At 36.2% G+C, this 21,440-nt stretch overlaps 1 pseudogene across 5 annotated transcripts in view; it reads right to left on the minus strand.

Moving 5' to 3' along the window:
- The window catches only part of LOC147828771 (large ribosomal subunit protein eL21 pseudogene), a 62,952-nt pseudogene extending 43,843 nt beyond the window's left edge, over positions 1–19,109 (minus strand). Inside the window, exons 1-3 of one of the 5 annotated variants that reach the window (XR_015450290.1) lie at positions 18,763–19,037; positions 18,197–18,293; positions 948–1,042 (exon numbers count right to left, since the gene is read on the minus strand). The product of XR_015450290.1 is annotated as a large ribosomal subunit protein eL21 pseudogene, transcript variant X4 (transcript). Of the gene's footprint in view, positions 1–947; positions 1,043–18,196; positions 18,294–18,762 lie in introns of all 5 variants that reach the window. The other 4 variants (XR_015450288.1, XR_015450289.1, XR_015450287.1 and 1 more) reach the window with 4 other exon arrangements.
- Positions 19,110–21,440: the final 2,331 nt, after the last annotated feature.

Genomic DNA, 21,440 nt, shown 5'->3' on the forward strand with positions numbered 1-21,440 from the left:
AAAAGCTCAGCACTGGGACATGCTTTTACCTCAGGACCTTTGCAATTCCTCTTCCGTAGTCTAAAATATTCTTCTTACAGATTCCCGTGTGGTTTTTTCCCTTGTTTAAATATCAACTTCTCAGTGAGGTGACTTATTTTAAAATTGCAAATCCCCACTCCCAGGACTCCCAATCTACCATTCCTTACTCTATTTTATCTCCAACACTTGACAATGTATAACATACAATATCATTTACTTAGTCATGTGTTTTGTTTTCAAACTTCAGAAATGTATCTTTTATTCACTGACACTTCTCTAGCACTTAGAGAAATGTCCAACATGTGGCAGATTTTCTGTGTATATATGTTCAATGAATTACTTGCATTGAGTGTGTAAACTAAGTGGATCAAGAGTTTGGAAAAGGGAGAGAGATGTACTGACCAGAGGAGTTAGAGAGTTTTGAACAGATGCAATTCCCACTTGAATTGCACAAGCCGTACGTGGTTGAGATTAAGCAGGAAGAAAACCACCCACCTTGCATGGAAGGGATGGAACATAGGCAGAGTTTTGAAGAGACCATCTCTCTTCAAAATAAGAGTTAGTTTCTAGATGATTCCCTCATCATGATTTGGGGGTAAAAAAATAAAGATTTTTTTCTACTAGGATTCCAATTCCCCACCAAGTATTTATTTCATAATTATTTTCTTTCTGATAGTCCTCTTTCCATGCTCAGTCAGATGATAAACTAGTTAGCTCTGGTTGTGATTTACAGTTGTCTACTGTCTCATTCTTCTACTATAATGACACCTGACTCTTTGGCTACTTGTATGCCCTGAAATAATAACTATAATTACATTCTGCCTTGAAACTAGGTGCAGTGATTAAGTTTTGACCAATGGGAGATAAGAGAAATGCTGTATGGAATTTCTGAAAGATACATCATTAAGTTAGGGGGAAGGTCATACCTTTGTGCTTTTTTTTTTCATCTTCATGCTGTCGGAATACAAGGTGATAGCTGGGGATTGAGAAGTCCTCCTGGACCACAAGGTAGCATCGAGTTCTGAAAAATGGAAGAGCAACACAACACAAAAGGCTCTATGATCTCTAATTATTGAAAAGCTGCCAAACCAGTCTCAAGACTATGAGACCTCTACTTTTTTTTCCTAGTGCTGAAGTAGAAGCAAGCACATCTATACTCTACTTTATATGAGCAAGAAATAAGCCTTCATTTTTAAGTTATTGATGATTTAGTTTTCTGATATTTGCTGTCAACCTTATTACTAAAGCAGAACGCCTTAATATTTGTTATCACTATTCCATTATCCTAAAGAAGAAATTCTTCTCTCAGTCATCACACAGAAATGTAAAACAATGGTCAGTAACATTCAGCTGTAGCTTAGTGGTAGAATGCTTAGCTTGTGCAAAACCCTGGGTTTGGTCTCCAGCAGAAGAAAGAAGGAAAGAAAGAAAGAAAGAAAGAGAAAAAAATGAGGAGGGATGGTAATGAAGAAAGGAAGGAAGGAACAATCTCTAGATAGATAGATAGCTGCCAATAACTTGCAAAAGAGGCTCTTGATTGATCAATCTGGGATGTTCTAATATTTTAGTAACCTGAGTGTCTGTAAAAGTGAAGATCATCTTAATATCAAAATCCCCTTCCTAGAATAATAGCACTGAGTGAAGTAGGGTGCATCCTCTTTGAGATTTGTCTGTATGATTTAGGTAGAAATAATCCACTCCAGATTTGGGGATAGGGGAAATACACAATTATAGGTAAAATAGCCCCATGGCTGCATATATCTCAAGAATAGAAAATGTAGGATATTCATTATCATGGTCAAAGAAGCAGGATCTACAGCTTCAGGATCTGAGATCTTTGTGATCCAAACTTGACATTGGCTGGTCTTACAAGCAGACCTGGAAAATAGAGTCATCAGTGTAGAAACAATGCCATTAAAATGCTGAGGTTCTGGGTGCCAGTGACACCTCCTGAGTCCTGCCTATGCCTTTAAGAAAGTGGTTTGTATGGTTATATAGCATATATTGTATAGTATATAGTTATTAGACAGCAACTATACCTCCCCTTCTGCTTAATGCAACTTGCAATGATTTTCTGCCATCTGCCACTGAAAGATTTCTACCTGATACAATGAACAAGAATTTCAACCTCAAGGTGAATCCATTTTCCTACAAATGACTCAAGTTTATTCTTCTTTATAGCAGATCAGTATTTAATTGTTTATAGATACCACTTTTTTCATCCATTCATCTGTTGATGAGCATATAGGCTGTTTACAGGACTCAGCTCATTGTTGAGTTGTGCTACTATAAACATGGGTATGCATGTATAACTGTAATTGTGATGTCTTTAACCCTTTCAGAAAGGTACATAGAAGGGGAGATATTTGGGTTGAATGAAATTTTTATTTTTGTTTTTTGAGGAATCTCAAATCATACACAGAATCTTAAATATCACATGGTTTTTTTCATGTGAGAAAACTGAAGTGTGAATTAATTAAAGATCAAAATTAAAGACCAATAATAGAAAACAGAGCAGTACATCTTTTGTAAATGGAAAGAGGACCAAATATGAAGGGCAGAGAGGATAAGGGAAAGGAATATAAAAAGAATTAAAATGTGTTATGTACATGTACTGACTCTCCATGACGAATGTAATAATTAAGTATTGCAAACATATACCATAAATAAAATAATAAAAAAGAAATATTAATAAAAAAGAAATCTAATCTCACATTTGCATCAAAACAAAGATCTAAAGACATAGGTTTGTAACTAAAGAATGTTTTGTCCAGATATTGAATGACAACTTTGTAACTTTTGCTACTTTAATGATGAGAGGGTGGAAAGATTACTTAGAAACAAAGGAAGATACTTATAAGAAGAGACAGAATTTATTCATCATCTTTATGTATCTATACATTGTAGCTGACATTTCCATAATCGGTACTAAAATGCTTCACATTCAACCTTTAAACTATATGAGCACAATATTCTGTTATGTATCAGCATCTTTAAGACCTGAAATCTATGTATTTATGAAAGCCATTTTAAATAGCATTTAAATATATATTTTCATTATGTATTTGAGAAATACAAAGCAAGTTAGATATTTTTATATTTTTTAACCTACAAAAGAATAATTTTATTTAGCTAACCTTTTAATATTTGGAAGTTCCTTGTGGTTAGTTGTCCATTTATAAGATTAGAATTATTGAAACTTGCATCTGATTTTCAAATCTAGAGTGATTGGAGATCTGGGGATAGAGTGGACCACACAGCTAAGCAGGAGTGAAATGGTAACAAACAACATACTAAGGGCTATACTAGTCCTAAGGAAAACACGTGAAAAATGTACCACAAGCTGCGGCGGTTAAACTTAATTTTGTCAACTTGGTTGGCTTGCAAGTCATCTAGGCGATTACTAAACACACTCTATATATTCTTTAGTGGGTTGCAGAGGCCTGGTTTGGGGTAGTATACATGGTTCCCGGCCAATTCCTCTCTGGAATTGTTGCCCTGCTCTGCTTCCCGGCCTCCATGAGCTAAGCAGCTTTGTTCCACTGCCATTCTGCTATGATGTCCTTACCTTGAAGCCAACCCACCACGAGCCAAGTGACATGTATCCACCTTTAAGTTGTGGGTATCTGGTATCATGCCTCAGCGTTGTTGGGAAAGGTGACAAATAACCAAGCCAAGAGTAGCCTGCTAATCTTCTGCAAAGGAATTTTATTCTTCCATGTAACAGAGTAGAGAGAGAAATGAAAAAGAGAAAATAAAGAGTTGGACAGAATAGTTGGAAGCTCACTAAATACTCAGAAAATAAGACAAAGAGAAGAAAAAGAAAAGGAAAAGGAAAAATGGAAGATTAACCAAGATGACCCAACCTCTAAAAGGAATTCAAGAACCAGACAGAACAGAGGAAAAGAAATCAACAAAAATTTGTACAAAGGTTTTACAGAGTACTGAAAAAGATGTGTTTTTAGACTGAGAATATTGCCTTGTTTCCAGCATTCTACTTTAAAGAAAGTAAATCCCCATCAAAGTACCTCAGAAAAAAAATTCAGGACACTAATAATAAACATCTGAAATGTTTTCACAAAGTAAGTCACACAAAAAGAAAGATCATGAATGAGATGACTGAGAGCTAGATTACTGCAGAAGTAAGTCTTAAAATTTTGAAAAAACAATAATACTATAGCTGTAATACCAGCCAAACCATCAGGAGGTGTAATAGTAGAATCAAGATATTTTCAGACCTGTCAACTCTCAAAAAAATTACCTACTGTGTTTTTTCAGGAAGTTTTGGCGTCACACTCTGAGGCAGTAATTCATAAAAGAGGAATATATAAGGTTTATAAAATATGAAAGAAGTGCAGTTAATTCCCAAGATAATGGGGAAGGAAAGTCTCAGAAAGATGTAGCAGACTTTACCAACATCTGATACAGGTTGAGACAGCAAGAACGACTTTCCCAAGAAACACACACACGCACACACACACATGCACACTGATGGATTATAGTGGAACATATTAAATAAGCTCTTTTCTGAAAAACCTTGAAGCTGAGTAAGTGATAGTTACAGAGAATGAAACAAACAACAAAGAAAACAAACACGCCCGCCAAAAACCCCTGAGAGCTAGAATTAACAACTAAGTGAGTGTAAAATGTACCAAAGAGAACAACATATAATCTTAAAGTACTGGATGGCTCAGCCATGACTAAAAATATGTCTAGTCATAAAAATGTGGTCACTGAACACTGATTTGACTAAAAATCTCAGGAGTGGGAGGGAAAACAGGCCAATGTGCCATTGAGTACTGATTACCAGAGTTCATTCCTATTCAGTTATTGAAGAAAATAGACATGCATAAAATTTTAAAAATTAAAATAAATGCATGAGCATCTTGTTTGGGAAGTGTGAAGTTCAATGTCACTGGAATCATCTGAAAAGGCTGCATCTGTTGAGTGGGAATTAAAGGTAAGCATCAGCTAGGTGAGACACAGCTGCTTTTCATTAGTCTTTTGGTATTCTTCAACCTTTAAAACACATTTTATTATGAATTATAACATACACACGAAAGAGTGTGTAAGACACATTGGGACAGTTTAACAATATAATCAATGCCTGAGACCACCACCTAAGTCATACGGTACATCATCCCAGCTATTACCAATAGCCTGGCCACTGTATGCCCTCTCTGAGCTGCCTCCTCTCTATCTCTGGAGCTGACTCTAATTGGCTTTTTTGATGACATTTTTTTATGTTTATATATTTACCATTTATGTACATGTCTCAATAATATGGTTTGGCTTTTGATGGATTTGGCTATTTGCATTTTGGAATATACGTATAGTTTACTGAAGTGAAATTAAAATTTTGAAACATAATATTTTGCTTACACAAATTTTAGAAAAATGGATCTATATTTCCTCCAATACCAAAAATTATTAAGAACTACTGGCTTTCCCATGCTTATATTTTCATAAAAATATTACTGTTAGGGGAACCCACTTTCTGGGTTCCCTCCTGTCTCTCTCAGGAGCTATCTCTCCCTCAATAAAATTTCCTACTCTTAAAAAAAATACTACTGTTTATTGCTTCCAGATGCATTCAAGTATACCTTTATTTTGAGAGTACAGGGAATGCCTACAGATCTACAGCAACAGGACTTTTATGTCTACGCAGTTAATGATCAAATTTTGCTTTTAGTAACATATTAAAATCTATATGAAAATGTAACTTTAACAGTAATTCCACACATATAATTAAAAGGGAAAGAAGATTCTAGGACTTAAAGGAAGAAGAATGACACAGACAATTCTCTTTAAAAACAAAAGGAGTAACACTTTATATTAGGCCTATACCACAAACAGGGGATTTTTTAAAGCTGTGGTTTTCTCCCATGGCAAATATCAAAGGTGATATTGGATAATTGAAAATGACTCCAGCAAACACCTTTCTTTTCACCAGACAGTTATCAATTATAATCTTAAGGATGAGGAGATGGTAATAAGAAAACATAACTTAGGGGCCGGGGATTTAGCTCAGTGGTTCTGCCACCTGCCTTGCAAAAGCAACGTCCCAAGTTCAATACCCGGTACCCCCCCCCCAAAAAAAAGATAAAGGGAAATATAACGTAACCAGCAATGAGCAACATACAGGGTAATATCAACAAATTCTTCAGGCCATTGCATGCTCATCTATGCACTCCACATTTTAACATACTGTCCCAGAGAAGTGCTTTATTAACAAAGAGAGGATACTTACAACATCTCATTGTGTCCATAGTTTTCTTTTCCCATCTTTTCCTAGTTTGTTGAGTGCTTCAACTGTGTAACCCTGAAAACTCCCCACTTCAGACTCACTGAGCTCTGCTTCCTGCACTTCCAGTTCTGGCCCCATTACCTGCTTTGAGCTGCGTGGCCCAGTATTACAGGGTGAACTAGCTCATTGCTACCATTTCTCCGCCTCCCTGACGTGTATTCATGGGAACTTTGGGCTGTGGCACAAAATGTAACAGGACATCATCCTGTCATTGGTGGGGCCAGAGATGGAGAGAAAGGGCCAGTTTGGCTGCATCCAGAGCGAGTCCTGCCTCGTTGCTAAGGAGGAGCTTTGCCTGGTGGTCAGAGCACAGGCTGGGAGCCGTGATTCACAGAGCTGTTCTTACTCCACTGACTCACTTCATGACCTCTGACAAGTTCCTCTACCTCTCTGGGACATGCTGATCCCATTTTGTCTAATTCTGCAGGTCTCCCTGGATTTCTGAAGATTATATTCTGCGAAATGCTGAAACCCTTCCAGAGAGCAGTTTCTCAAGGAAGATTGGTTCTGAGGCTCAATGAAATTATCCAAGTCAGGCTTTTAAACCAGACATCCTAAGTCGCTGTTTACCTATGTGTGTCTGCTGGTTTTTCTTTCCTTTCTCCATCTTGGATTTTATCTCATTTACTTTTGGTTGTTCCCTAAGGCAACTTTTATTTTGGCACATTGTTGATCAAGTTTTACCTCTTAGCTGCTCAGAAATTTTTAAGACTTCTTCACTGCCTATCAAAAAAGGAGGAAGCTGGGATTCAAAAAGCCTTTCTACAGTCAGAAGCCAATTTACTTTGCTTTGGTTCCCCATTCTTGCACATTTTATGAATTTATATTCATATATATATATACATATATATATATATATATATATATGATCTTCTAACCTTTTTTGGAAATAAGTATCTATTTCCATAAGGCAAAGCACTTGTTTTATTTGATTTCATAGCCTGGAATCAAATATGTCTCATGAATTATCATAGTTTCATAAATGTTAGATAAATGAATAAATGAGAGAATGAGAAAATAACTGGATGGATTCAGTTTCTTCTACTCAAAATGTCTTTCCAATAGAAATGCTACCCATGTTTTATGACCCATCTCAAATGACATATCCTCAACAAAGCCTTCCTTAACCGTCCCTGTGGGATTGGCTTTCCCTCCATGTTTACACTACTCTATCTACTTTAATGACATGTATTTAATCTCATGTGTTGAGTTTACCTGTATATATCATAACACCTCTATCATAGTCCCTTTATGAGAAAGAATTACGTATTTTAACTTTGTACTTTCACCTAGCAGCATTTTAGCAAGTATTCTTTGAATGAACAATGTGCGAACACACAACCCTTGGAAGTCACATAGCTATTCTCCTCCTTTTAACAATTATTCTTCACTTCTTAGAATTCCCTGTAGCTTGGGAGTTCTGAGGTTTAAATAAATACTTTTCTTTTCTATCAAATGAGGCAGTATGGTCAAAGGAGCAGCCTATCTATGTCATGAAGTTAGGTGTAATCAGACACAAAGTTTCTTTAGATGAAGAGTATTAGGATAAAGAGGTTTAAATGCTTTGCTGAAACCCTAATGCATTTTGGCATCCTATACTGTGTGGTTTTTTGTTTTTTCATAGGTCATTAAGAAGTATGTATTTTTCATGGGTGTTCATCTTTGACAATTTCCATTTGCTACTTTTTAGTAATAGAAACCATGGACCCTCTAAAGATCTTAGATGTTATGTATAGTTTGATGTTGTCATATAAGAGAAAGAGAAATTGCAGTTCTGACATGGAAGGAGAAATTGCAGTTCTGATGTGGAAATTGGATTCTCCTAAACAGCATAAAGGTGGGTAAGAATCCCAGAGAAACATCTCATGCTTCTGAACATACAAGCAAAGTAAACCCTAGCATTTATCAGCTTCCTTCTACCTCACCACATCCCCTGGATCTTTTCCTTTTATTTATTTTTTTTCTTTTTTCTGTTTTCTTCATTTGTGGGATTAATGCTAGTCATTAAGTTTCAGCAGTGATCTTAAGAGTAGGTGTCCAAAACATATGGTCCAGGAGCTACCCGGTAAAGAAAGGAGTTCCAGCTCCAGCTGAAACCCCAAGCAGGCAAGGAAAAAAGCAACAATGTGTGTCTGACGTTCTTGGAAAGCTCCCAGCGTCTTAGGCCAGATCTGTATCCTTTGCAACTCCACAAGGGAAATCCCCGAAGACATATATTTTCTTTCCTTGACAAATGTCTCAAATTAAAGAGCAACAAAGGAGAATGGTTGAAGCACCTAGGGCGTGATATTTTAAGAAATTTAACTCAGTTTTGGCTCTTCTGAGCTACACAGGTCACAGTTTTCTATTGGGAGAACATTTGTCGATCAATTTGTATCACATTAGGGCTCCGAGGGTGAGGTTAACAGAATCATCTATTCATTGGAGGTTTAGTGGTGAAATAGATGGGTTTTTGGTCTCCTCAGCCATATTCATTTTTTATGCAAGTTCCATCTATTTTTCATTGCTCCCCATGGTAGGTGATCTTCTTAAGGGGAGTTTAGCAGAGAATGTAAGAGCCCAGTTGACACATGCTCACATTTATCATGTTCAAAATAAGGAATCTTGTAGTAAATTCATATAGCACAGAGAAGACAATCAAATGACAGGGTTATTGTAAGGCTAACTAAGAAGTGTTAATGCTCTTACTCACTGCTATAAAACATTCCCATTTAAAATGCTACAGTTCTTTAAAAGTACCATCTTAAAAGGGTCCTTTTATCTACATTAATGAAACCAGTGATACATTTCCCTTGAGCTCACATTCTACTTTTATTGCTTCTTTCTTGCAAGTGCTGAAAGGATGCTGAATCTGAACGCAACCATGATTTTGAGTATAATAAATTCTAACATTTTTAGAAAGATGTCGAGAGGAATAGTGCAGGCATTTGAAATTGGATGAACGATAAATAATGTGACTGATGTGGTATCAGGAATTACAGGTGACTTTTTTAAACCTTGAGAAGTCCTTTGCTTTGTGTTTCTTTTTTAAATACCAAGAGATTTCATTCATTTGCTTTTATTTATCAACACTGATAATGAAGGCTCACTACCTTCTTTGTAGATGTTTGATTCAATATTTATTTCTCACCCCCAATTAAATGAATCTGATTGAAATGAGACTGGTATTGATCTTTTCATTTCCAACATTTCTTAGTAAAATAAACATCACAGTGTCAGCTCCCTGCCTCCCACACCCTCAAAGTACCAAAAGTGATGTGAATCACCAATGTACAAATGTAATAATGGCAGACATTGATAACATTATGTGGCAGATATGGGTCAGAAAATGCACTACTATGAATTCAGTTGTTTGAAGATGTTTGGCTTTATTCTGTTGTGAGCATCTTCCTATAGTTGACAAAAATAAGCTAATTTGGTACAGATAGGCCAAATAGCTTACCCAAGACCAAAGACCTAATAAGGGAAAGAGCTCAGACTAAACCCAGCCCCTTGATTTCTACCATGCATTCTCCTAACAAAACATTCTACTGCCTCTGATGGAAAAACAACTTTCCAGTGAAAACAGAGTTCGTAAGTATATTAGAAATAATCACTGTTGCATTCTTGTAGGAAATTAACAGACTGTTTTATAAATAACAAGGTATTAGTTTGGGTACACTAGACCCAAGGTATTTTTGTTTTTGATTTTGTTTTGAGGTACTAGGGTTTGAACCCAGGGCCTTCACACTGAGCACAACATCACCAGACTTATTTTACTTTTTATTTTGAGATGGAGTCTGGATAAATTGCTAAATTGCCCAGGCCGGGCTTGAACTTGTAATCCTCCTACCATGATCTCTCAGAGTGTTGAGATTCCAGACGTGCTCTCCCATGCCCGATCCAAGAGTATCTTTAAAATTTATTTTTGTTAACACTTTTTATTTCTTGAATGACAGTGGATGTTATATCAAGCTGGAACACTGTCTAATCATGGGGAAATTATAAACTAGAGAAAGAAAAGCCAAAATTAGTAACAAATGTAAATGGTACATATGCATGAAATATATATATATATATATATATATATACTATAATAACTTCTCATGTATTATTTTTTGTTTCTTCAAAAAATCATTTATATTACATGTGCTTCAATAACCTCAAATATAATTATTACTCTTTCATTAAGAAAAGTCATCTCTATAACACATGCTTTCTAAGAAACTACCATGCTACTTTTAGCACAGGAGAATTGAAAAAGTAATAGTATGGACCAAATCTTGTGATATCGTCTATATACCAAAAGCTTCAAATGTTCTACTATTTTAAATGATAATAAATCTACCCAGGTTGAGAAGAATATTTATTATATTTGGCATTAACAATAATAAAACCAAATATTGCCTTCTGCAATATTCAGGGTGGAATTTAATGGAAATAAAATGATCCTGTGAAGTCTGATTTTTCTGTTTCATACATTGTCATATTTTTGGAACCAAGGTCTCCCTAAGATTACATTACTTGAAAAATTGAAATAGCTGCATTCAAGTGTAAATCAGACTATTTTTCCTGGAGCTAATATCACCACCGTGGCCTAGTTTTACCTCTGTAGCCTTTACAAAAAATGCACTTGGGCACTGTCTGCTTAAATTAAAGAAAGAAAAAAGGGATTTCTTCTTTCTGCCTAAATTTAAAAACAAGTTCACTTGCAATAAGAAAAGATTTTTACACATGAGAAATTTCCCTCAAAAAAAGAGGACAATTTTTACCTCAGCTGTGCTTTTCAGTAAATACAGTATAGTTTTAAGCCAATGAGCAGCTTTGGGGCTTTAAAATATGCTTCAAAAAATTAAAGGATAAATGTATTTGTTTCACTATTTTATTTTTTCATGAGAATCTTTAAAAAGCCAAACATGAATCATCACCACTGCGGAAAACAGAGTCTCAAGTCCCTCTGGTGTTCAATAGTCCCCCGTAACGGAGAGTAATTATTGTGTAATTTACTGAGACATTGCGCTTTGCGACCCTGGACCAAATGGCAGACCTCAAAGTGTAGTCGCAGCTCGGTTCCTGAAATAACATACCTGGACTATATTTGGAAATTTCTGTGTAGATAAAACAATGTACTCTTGGAAGGGAGGGGATAATGAGAAGCGCAGCCAACATTATCTAGTTTCACTGTCTATGGTGATCATATTAACTGAATAATTGCCCATTATTTTCTTTGTAGCACAGAGCCCAAGGCCAGCATATTTACTTTCAAAATGAAACGAAGAGTCCAGGATAAGGCAGCTTTCCGATGACTTTGATCTTCCTCCATCTACCCACCAAATTTTTTTTTTTTCCGTTTCCCAAATCAACCCAACCCTAAATGAGAGCTCTGCTTGGATAATAAATTGAATTTCTCCACTTCATTTGTGATATAATTGTAAGTGGCTCTGTACTCGTTTAGCAGAACATTATAACGACAGGCCGTGTGCCCATGTGGGGATACATGCATGCACATGTGCAGTGCGAGTGTGTGCCCAAGCATGCCTGGGGGTAGGGGACAGAGGGAAAATAAAAGCGCGAATGACAACAGCATATTTGATACAAAACTAATTATTTTGACGTGTTTAATGTCAGATCAGTGTGACAGGTTTTAGATTGTGTTTCAGACAGTTTCTGGGCTTTACAACTCAAGTATTCTTCAAAAGTGTGCCTGTCTCATCATCTCATTTCCAGAGTTGTCAACTAGACTTCACGTCGCAAGCTGGAATGAATGCATCCATGTTCACCCTGATTCCACTTCCTCTACTGTCCACCGCTCATTGTGCTGTCAGTGGGTGCTCAAGCAAAATGCCTGAGCCTGCCTCTGACTTGGCAGTCCTCCAGGGCATCCAGTCCCTAGCTCTGACCTGGCTGGTCCTTCTCTCACTGTGTTCCCCACACTTGGGACCTCTCTGCCCACTCCTTCTTTCTGCTCTGCTGAGAATCAGACCCAGCGTCTCACTCATGCTAGGCCAGTGCTCTACCACTGAGCTATACCCCAGCCCTTTTTAATTTTTATTGTGAGACAAAGGACAAAGTCTTACTCAGTTCCCCCAACTGACCTTGAATTTGTAATCCGCTTGCCTCAGCCTTCTGAGTAGGTGGGGTTTCAGGAATGTGCCACCATACCTGACCCTCATTACTTTTTTGAGTAAAATGAAATTGTTTATAAATTGCCAAGATATGTATTCTGGTCTGTGGCATCCTTCCTGCCAAACACCGCTTCAAAATCTATGTAACAAACTCTCACTTCTCAACCTCTTTACTAAAGCTGATCAATGCCCCATTAGAGCTTCTTCAGTAACTTCTCCAGGGAACATTTTCTGACCTTCACGCTGTCACTCATTTGTGCTTCCCTAGGGCACCATCTATATTTATCGTAGCATCAAATGCGACAGATCAAAATTGACAAATATATATACATTTGTGTATATATATATGTACAGCTTATGTTACATATACACACTTGCACATGTATGAAATCATTTACACACACATATATATGTATATATGTGTGCATATATGTACAGGTATACCTGTACATGTAGGCACATACACATACGTACACACACACAAATACACCTACAGCCCTTCTATCCCTGGGGGGTCTCCTTAGCGCCTAATAACTGGCGTATCAAAGGCATGACATGACGATCTGCAAACGTCTTTCTGTGCGAAAGACAGCCTTGCTCACTCTTCTATACATGCTGGACCCTCTCCTCGGTGAATACTTTGTGCCAGACACCTCTCTCGGGACCACTCAGTTTACTTTTGCTCCAGGCTAAAAACAATATATTTGAGGAAAAACACTAACATGACTTCTACCTTTCAATTATTCATTTGATTAAATTTTATATTTTCTAGACCATTTTGAATGATTGAAACAATCACTGTGTGCATATTTTTGAGTACAAATTTGGAGCGATTCTCACAGATTCTAACCGTTGTCAGAATATATATATATATATTCTGAATAAAAACAAGGTTGGGTTAAAAGTGGAATACAAGCTAACATTCACAGCGGGAAGAACAATTATCAAATTCATGAGTCAGTTCAACTACAGTTGAAACACACGTCTCTTAAGACTGTCTTTTCCAGAAAGAAATTGTTATGATTCTGATTGTAATTGACTCTTGAAGGATGATCATTTATTATTTTAAGTAAGACCTTATGCCTTGAAGGTAGTTCAGAACATAAAAAGTGCTGACTTAGCCTAGCTCCCTGCTGTGAAAGGCAAAATAAGTGAAATTCAAACGGGAGGTCACCATTTTATAGTAAGCACAATAATTTAGATGAAAGAAAACAGATAAAATTAAGCTTGGCAGCATAAAAATAAATAAGACATTGTTAATGAGTTGACTTCCTTTCTCCAGCTACTGACATGCACTTCAGCGTGGCCTGCAATCATAACACACATGTGCGTCATATCTGGAATTTTAGTAGTGTGGTTTATTCAATATAGATTTACTGAATGTCAGCTTGAGGCCAGATTCTCTGCTGACTATTTAGGATGTGAAAGATTCAGTCTAGGACTTGGTAGATTTCATAAGTTCATAGGAAGGCAACAGATTTCATCAGCTGAAAATGCACTGTTATAAATGAGTAATGTTCAACCTACAGCACAAAAGACACTGAGAGAAAACATCAGCCCAAGAGTAGCTGGATGCCACTGTGGAGAAGATGCTTCTGTGTTCAAATAAAAAATTATGTGGAAATGAGTCAAGCAGAGGACATGGTAAGAGGTCCAGAAAGAAGCAGTGTAAACACCCTATATTGAGATCCCCATCAGGATATGGCCCATTCAAGAAACTTCATTAATCTGTATGGCTAGAACACCGGGTGTTCTATAGGGTAGGAATAAGAAGTGAAGACATAGATGTAGTCAGAAGTCAAATGATGGACAGATGTGTTTGGAGCTGAGTTCAAGTTCATTGTGTCTAGAAAATAACAGATTTGCAAGTGGGGAAATCATGGGCTCCTATTTGCATTTTATAACAGTGGTATGGGATTATACCTGAATCAAGTTTATATCAGAGATAGCGGGTAATTTTATTCTAGGAAAAGAATAAACAAGGTTGTAAATAATATATGGATGCAGAGATGGAATCAGATGGGAGAATCATTTGGAATTAGAAGCTATAGACCTCAGAATTTAATGTTATATGAAATAATAATAATGAGAAGAAAATGGTCTCAGATTTCTGGCTTCGAAAATTTGCTGAATGATAATACTATTTCCTCAATATCAGAAATAAAGAGAAGTCGGTTTGAAGTGCTAGGAGAAGTAAGAATAATTGAATTTTAAACATTTTGGGTTTTAGTTACTTTGGAGTCTTTCATTGCTAGATAGACTAAAGTGCTTTAAAATAGGAGGCCAAGATATGAGCTTATTATTTTTAGTTTAAATCATGGGTGCAGGAATCACTCTAGAAAGGCATACAGAATAAAGAGAAGACTTTAACCATGTCAGACAAAGAAAGAAAAGACTCCAATTATGATCAAATTCTGCAAAGGGACCCATTGCCAAAGGGAAGGAAAGTATTCATTGGATTAAACAAATCATTATTAAGTTGAAGAGAGCACTGCAGTGGAGGAGCTCAAGACTAAGGGGTGGAGAAATGAATTGGAGTTGAAGATTGGGAAAGGTGAGGGTTATTCTCCCAAAATGCCTTTATGTGAGGGAAAATGAGATTAGGAAGTTCGAGTTTGATACTTTATTATGAAATTATTATATGGCAGTGTGATGAGGGTTTTTGCTTTTCGCTTTTTTTGAGACAGGGTCTCCCTAAGTTTCCCAAGTTGAACTCAAACTTGTGGTCCTCCTGCCTCAGCTTCTCAGAGTGCAGGGATTGGAAGTATGGATCAGAATGTCTGGTTTACAGTGGAGATCTTTTACATATATTATGTCTTAAGTAAGCTGAGTTTTAAAATCTAAAGCCAAATTCCATTATAATTGTATTTCTGAGCAGATTTGTTTCAGATATTCATCAGGGTAAGAAAATAGAGCAGGTATTGATCACGAAGAGTCAGAATGGAGGAGATATAGGCACCTTGACTTATAAAGATAAAAGTTTTCTACATTAAAACATACAGTATTTAATCTTTGAACCTGATTATTATGAAGATACGTTTAGGTAGATACTCTTTAAAATATGCAAAACTGTGACTTAAATTTGTGTTTCAAAATATGTATTGCTCAGAATAGGTAATAACTTTATAGCAAACTGAAGAGTAATAATTTTATCCAATTATGTTTCAAGGGCAAGGCAATCTGCATTAAATATTGATGTAGAAGATTTAATAATTACTCAAATGCAAGGCAAGAACTATGCGAAGACATTTACCAATGTGAATATCGGATTTTCTGTTTTTGAATTCCTGAAATGGCTTTTATCAGGATCTCAAGATTCATTTCAAATTCTAGACTCTTTTTCTATTTTTTACTACTATCTAAAAGGTGAACAAACATCCTTAGGTGGCTTTACTGTATCATTTTGCAGCTATGCCTAACAAATGTTTTAACTTGAGTGTAATATGAACCTTTTCTTCCCCTATAAGTTACCCTTAAAGAATGCATGCACTCAGCTGGCCATTGACATCCAAGAAACACCTTCAAGAGAAAACAGTGCTTCTGCAATGCTACTAAACTGGTGAGACTGGCTTCAAGTGCCTCTTGCTTTCTGCTTTCTCCATGCAAACAGCCCACTAAAGAAATCCAGAGGATCCAGGCCTGAAGCTCATTGGCTACACAGGAGTACTGAAACTTCTAGGAACTGAGACTATAAGGCAATGAGAGAACAGTGAGATACACCGGATAATGTAATTGGAGATGTATCACAGCAAAATTCTATCTGTATTTCACCATTGACGTAAACATTATGAAAGCTGGCTTCAAGTTATGCTTCTACATATTTATGACACCCTAAGTATTTGATTTGTTTGTACCCTATTTTCTCTGTTCATGCAATTAAAAAGTTATGTGATCTAACCTCTATTTATTTTCAATTTCTATTGTTTAGAGAACCTGTATCTTTAAATATAAGTTCAAGCACATTTTAAAATGTCAGTGAAAATGTTTCTAATGATACGTATAAAAGCAACCCAGCAAGGGCTGGATATATAGCTCTCCAAGAAGAATAGATCTCTTCGTATTGTTACTATTGAAAACCTTTCTCCTCTGCAGATCTTTCCCTCGGAGACAAAATATCACTCTTGCATTGTTCAGAACCTCCTCTCATGCCAGGCACTTATATTTCTTGTCTACAAAAGTACTCAAAAGACAAGTACGTGGACAACTCATTCTACACCTTTGGATTTTTCTATTATACATTGTAGTTACCACTGCCATCAACTTTTTAGTCATTATCAACTTCATAGTTGTGATGATTTTAGGTATATTTTAATGAATTTTTCCCATTTTCTAGGAACTATCATTAGTGTTTTCCTTAGTGCTACTCTGATGCAGTCTTCTCTAGCCTCTTCTGCTGTGCCCTGTGCCCTGTGCCCTGGGATTTTGACTTTTATACAAGGCATGTCCCAGTCATCCTTTGTCTTTTAGATTCTGCTGGTTATAGTCAATTGTAGCACCACAGAGGGATTGAAGGGAGAGAGAACAGGATTATGCATTTCCTGGGCTTCTCACCGTGATAACCAGTCTCTGGCAGGGATATCTCCCTGTAAGACCTATTCTCCCACTGAAGTGATCCATTTCCATGGTTCCATGGTCTTAGTTTCTTCTGATATCTATTTTCATTCCATATCCCCTGACCTATAATGAGTTCCCACAGTTGCTAAACCTCTGCTCCCTTTCTGTGCCTTTATGATAAAGCCTTTATCCCACCTTTATGTCTGAGTCATTTTTCCTGTAAGTGCCTCCATTTGAATACCTATGAACTCTGTTTCCTGGTGAGATCCCAAAGGACTAAAACATATATAGGAATAAACACATAAACATAGTATAAATGGGTATAATAAAGAAAAGTAATACAAAATTTAATTGTATGTGCAATATTCATGCTTGCATTTGCTTATTTAACAATGTAAAGAATGTTTTTTCCATCAAGCATTTTAATTGTAAAGAAAACTGATACATAGAAATGTTAAGTAAATTTTTCCAAAGTCACATAAAGCAGTGTTTGGTAAAGTGAATACCCTATATCCTTTAACCTTAAATTTTGGTTTTCTTCGAGTATTGTTTGCTTGTCTACTTGTTTTTTCTTAACTGTAAGGATTCTCAGTCCCTGTGCACTCTCCTATGGGGAAAATCTCTGGTCACTACTGTTAGGACTCATAACTTACAACTTTTGATGGCTTCATGATCTGGGTTCCATCACATCCTCGTTACTATATTCATCTTTAGGGGAAAATGTCATATTTTTCCAAGGCCTTCTATGCTTTCAAGGTTTACTAAATACGCTATCCCTAATTAGCTATTAGGTTGTCTGTTGTCAATGGCTATAAACTGTTAGTATTAGTTTGCTGGTTGGAAGGTTTAAAGCTCTTGGTAAATTTACTCTCTGGGTCTAATTTAGTCAAGCAGCTCTGGCAATAAAGTTGGAGTTGTTTTTTTTTTCTTTCAGCTGCTCCTCCTTGCTTGGTGCACATGGGTTTGGCATTTATTTTTCCTCTCAGTGGGAACACTCAGAACTGTGGGTGGCCTCTCCTCTGTTTAAAATGAAGTTGAAGAGGAAGCATGGTACTTTCGCATTGAAAAAGAGAACATCTGTTCTCCTCCATAGAGAATAAAATTCGAGTGAGAATGGACCCAGGGAGAGGTCATTTGTCCCCTACTCCACAAACCCATTTTTTTCTTCTATGTAATGGTCCCCAAGCAGACAGAGAGGCAGCTTCTTTACCTTAAATTATGTGCTCTTCCTGCCAGGTGGAGACACTTCAACACGGCATCATCAATTATTGGTCAGTGAACTTGTGTTCCTTTGCTTCTTGGGATTGCTAGAGGAAATAAGAAACAATTTCATTGAGTTCTCTGTCTGTCTATTTGCCCTTCTCTGAGAAAGAGGGATCTCTCTTCTGCCAAGTGTACTTTGTCACTTTTTCTCCCCACACCTCCGGCATTTCTGCTCAGTTTTGTCACAAGAGCCACCAACATTGCCTTCTTCTAATCATAATCTATATATCTCACTCAACTCTAAAAAATTAATTTATACCCATAATTGTGCCCATCTACCTGTCTATTTCTTTACTTTCCTCTACAGCAGAACTTCAGAATCACCATGATCTACACATTTTCTCCAATTGTTCATCTCCCAATCCATTCTCTCTGCACCCGGCCTGACCCCAGATTCTCCACTAAGGGCTCTCACAAAATTTTGGCCTGTGGACTTTCTCAAAGAGAAAAAAGGAAAGCACAGTTTCCAGTTGTGATACAACATGCCTTATCTACGTGATTTGCCCATCTTACCTTCTCCTTCACATTCCATCTCCCCTTGACCACTCTGACAGCCTCACTTAGGATCTATTTTGAAACCTCTGTGGTCATCCTTAGTCTTTTCCATGAACAGCTCTCCCCATCCATCTGTTAAATAATAACAACCCTCAGTGTTCTCTTGAGAGAGGTTCTTTCTGGTACTGCAGAGTTCTGGGCTCCACAGCCTCCCTGACACTTGACAGAGACCACAAAATAAACACAGTCAGGGCACATCTCAGCATGTTTTCTAGAGCAAACACACCCTGCTTCCCCAGTCTCCCTTTCGCAATAAATTATACCATCCTGTTTTCAGCTGCACAAAACACAAACCTGAGAGTGATATTTAACCCTTCCTTTTCCCTCACTCTTCCTTGTACTTCCAAAATACCCTTAGGTTAGTGGTCCTGTCTATTAAATTCCCTAGAATCCGTCTCATCCTGTGTAGCTCAGAATATCTGCTTTAGTTCAAATCCAAGCTTCTCTTGAATACATCCAGACTTTTCTTACTAGCTTCACTTTCCTCACTTTCGTATACCTGTATTCTCTCTTCTTCTAGGCTATAGCTAATGTGATCTTTGCAAAAATTCTTACATGCTTCTGGGGTAAAGTTGGAGTGTCCTGGAATAAAATCCATCAGAGATTGTGATCTGTCACTTCAGCTCACAGCTGTACTTCCCTATCTGGTGAGTCAGGCATCCAGCACAGGTCACAGTAAGAGACTGACAGGTTCTCCCATTATTATGTCTTTACTCCTTACCATTTATTCTTCAGAGAGTGCCCTTTCTCTATCATATTCCTTTTTTGTATCCCATTTAGAACTTTACTTTTATTTTCAGTAAAGATTTAAAGCCACTAGATGCTCTCCCTAGATGTCACAGAATGAGTTAACTTTGGACTCTTAAAGCTCTTTGTGTCTGTTGTCCTAGAGCACACACACACATTCCAGAGTAAGCTTGATCTATTTGCTTAGCTACTAGAGAGTTCCTTCTTTTGGCTCTGTGTCTATCAAATATTTTATCTGTAATACTGAGATCAGACAGTGACTCATAGCAGTTTTTTAATACTGATAGTGGAAGGAAATTGTTAAGTGAATTATATTGTAGCTGGCTTCTCTGGTCATAGAGGAACAAGGTCTGGGAGGAATTTATAACTCAATGTGGAAAGCACTTTCATCACTCACACCAGTACCTTCCACAAATTCTTCCCCGGAGTAATAGGGTTTTGATGATTTCAAGAAAGAGAGATCTTTCTCTACACAACCACCCTTCAAAGTATGTTTTCATTTTCTCACCTAGAAAATAGAGTAATCCTAATTTTGTGTATTCCAGAAATGAAGTATTCCAAGGAAAGAATACTTATTTTATCTACTAAAAATGTTGCAATGTAGTTTACTATGCCTTTGCTTATGATATTCTAAGATACAAATGACAAAACACTGTACAATTAAATGTCATATTATATAACTCCAGTATAAATTGAGGAAATGTTTTATTTTTGTTTTTGTTTTAAAAATAAATGAAATCATACAACATATAGTTCTTTGTAACTACCTTATTTAATTTGGCATAGTGTTTTGCACAGCGTATCTATTGTATAGAACATAATAATTCTTCATTTCTTTATATTGGTAAATTATATTCCATGGCATGGATACGGTACTTTATTTATCCATTTATCAGTTGATAGACCTTTGGATTGTTTTCCCCTTTGAGCTATTACAAATGCAATTGCTATTAACATTTGTGTATATGTTTTCACGTGGACAAAAATTTTCATTTCTCCTGGAGATATATATATATATATATGTGTGTATATATATATATATATATATATATATATATATATATATATACACCTAGGAATGAAATTGCTGGATCTTATGTTCTCTATATACTTAAACTTTTGAGGATCTGTCAGACAGTTTTCCAAAGTGGCTTTACCCTTTTATATTCCTCCCGTCAGTGTGTAAATGTTCTGATCTCTTTACATAATCACTAATACTTTTTATTTTTGTCCTTTTCATTATAGTCACCCTGATGAATTTTGAGTGCGATAGAATTACAATTTCAATTTTCATGTCTCTAAGGACTAGTGAAGATGAAAAAAATTTTAATGTATTTATTGATCCTTTCTATATCTTCTCTGGAGAAATGTATACCCAGACCTTTTAGCTATAATAGAGTTGAACATCTTTTCATTTGATTAATGGTGCTCTGCATGTTTTTAGAAATGTTAATTCAGGTATATACTTTATTGTGGTTTGAATGATTTTAGAAATATTTATTCAGATACATTTCTTATTTTAAAATTTTGCTACCTGCCTTTTCATTATTGAGTTGCAAGAATTCTCCATATATTATATTATAGTTATAAATGCCTTACCAGCTATATTATTTGCAAATATGTTTTCCCATTCTATGTGTTGTGTTTTAACTTATGTTGGTATCTTTTGTAGCAGAAAAATTTTCATTTTTGATGAAGTTCAATTTATCTCTTTTGTTTTCCTTTTATCACTCTGGTTTTATTGTCATATCCAAGAAGGTTTTGTTTAACCTTAAATCATGAAGATTTACTCCTATACTTTCTCCAAAGAGTTACATAATTTTATATTTAGGTTTATAATTTTACATTTTATAATCTTACATTTAGGTGGATGATCTTTTTATAATTAA

The sequence above is a fragment of the Heterocephalus glaber genome, unplaced genomic scaffold, assembly GCF_053883595.1.
Source record: "Heterocephalus glaber isolate CG9 unplaced genomic scaffold, H.glaber_assembly_v1.0 deba00000937, whole genome shotgun sequence".
Lineage (NCBI taxonomy): Eukaryota > Metazoa > Chordata > Mammalia > Rodentia > Bathyergidae > Heterocephalus > Heterocephalus glaber.